Source organism: Coregonus lavaretus (genome assembly GCF_964263955.1).
Source record: "Coregonus lavaretus genome assembly, chromosome: 38".
NCBI lineage: Eukaryota > Metazoa > Chordata > Actinopteri > Salmoniformes > Salmonidae > Coregonus > Coregonus lavaretus.
This window is the reverse complement of record NC_140025.1, coordinates 6,829,767-6,831,398: the sequence shown is the minus strand read 5'-3', so window position 1 is coordinate 6,831,398 and position 1,632 is coordinate 6,829,767.

Below are 1,632 nucleotides of genomic sequence, written 5' to 3'. Positions count from 1 at the left end.
AATGCATCAAAGTAGGATTCTATTACATTGACAAGCTCGACTCAGGCCCATACTCTACACCAGGGTTCTTCAATTCCGGTCCTGGAGGGCCGAAACACCTCTGTTTTTCATCCTCTCCTTCTAATCAGGGGCTAATTCAGACCTGGGACACCAGGTGAGTGCAATTAACTACCAGGTAGAAATAAAAAACAGAAGTGTTTCGGCCCTCCAGGACCGGAATTGAAGAACCCTGCTCTACACAGACTGGTGTGCCATAACCAATCAGAGCTGCAGTAGGCCGATATGCAAATAGACCATTGCCATATATGGATCTGTGCCATTCACTTTGAACTGAACTGTGTTTACAGCATGAGCGGTCGTTAGTAGATGCGCTTGTTTTGAGATCAAAGCGAGAGCTGCATGTAGCCACCTGTGCACATTTTGTTCATATCCCTTTCTAGTTAGTGAGTTATTAGCCCAGTTATAGATCATTTGTAGTCAGCAATAGGGGAGTGATTGCTTCCTACAGGAGCACAAAACCACTACATTTCTAGACATCTTTGAAAAGCGAGTCAGGTAAAGAGCTTTTTTTTTTGTCTTAAAGGGGCAGTGTTGTATTTTGAGGCAGGCTATAATAAGCTAAGAGGGTAACATAATTTGTCTGATTCTCTGTGATAATGGTATGGGAATAATAATACATTTTATTTTGTAAAGTGGTTTCTTGCATCAAACAAAACAACAACATTTTCAGTCACCTCCTTCTCTGAAGGACAAGTGGATAAACAAGTTAATGTCAAGCCCTGCATGTTTTTTTTCAAAAGCCTCATGGAATGTATGCCTCCATGTTAAAATGTTATGGGATGCATTTTCATTGTTTTTGATGGTAGGCCACTCTGGTAGGCCTACATTATGATCAAATAGCCACAGTAGCCTACTTGGCCACTGTCAAAACTGTAACTTAATGCGGGTACAGCCTAAGTGTTCACAGTAAACGCTCACTGGAATTTGCACAGAATTTTCACAACGTTCAAGTTTGCACTCAGCAGACCTGAAATATGCTCAGTGCCGGAAAATATTAGAGGGAACATTGGTCATGAGAGTGTCAGTCCTGTCCAAAGTGGTTATTTTAGTCCCTCTCTACAGACCTGCACTCTCCCTAGTCCCTCCCTTGAGGGGGACGTGAAGTGGCCAGCAGAGTTATCAGAGTATTAGCCTGGCACTATTCCCTCATTACCATGCCCCACTTTACCAATCTGTATTAAAACCCTCTTTGACAAACTGAGCTGAGTGAGCCTGGCCACCGTGCTTCAGGGCATTACAGACAACAGAGGTTATACCAGCAACCCCATTGTTCTCTGAGTTCTCATATACAGATGTAGGATCTGTTTGATCACTCTTTTGTTGCTGAGAATTATTTTCCTGCAGCAGGATATGCAAACTTGCCCTAATGAAAAATGTATCAACCCCTACAATAAATGTCCAGTCATTATAATTCACATAGTAATTCACATTTCCTGTTGCTGTAGGATTCTTTTCCTGCTGTAGCAAACTGGCTCAAATTAAGATCCTACATTTGTATAGGTTAGAGGCTCTAGTTTAACTGGCTACTCATGCCGTTTACTTAACATTGCTGTGTTGCTCTTTTACAGGGAT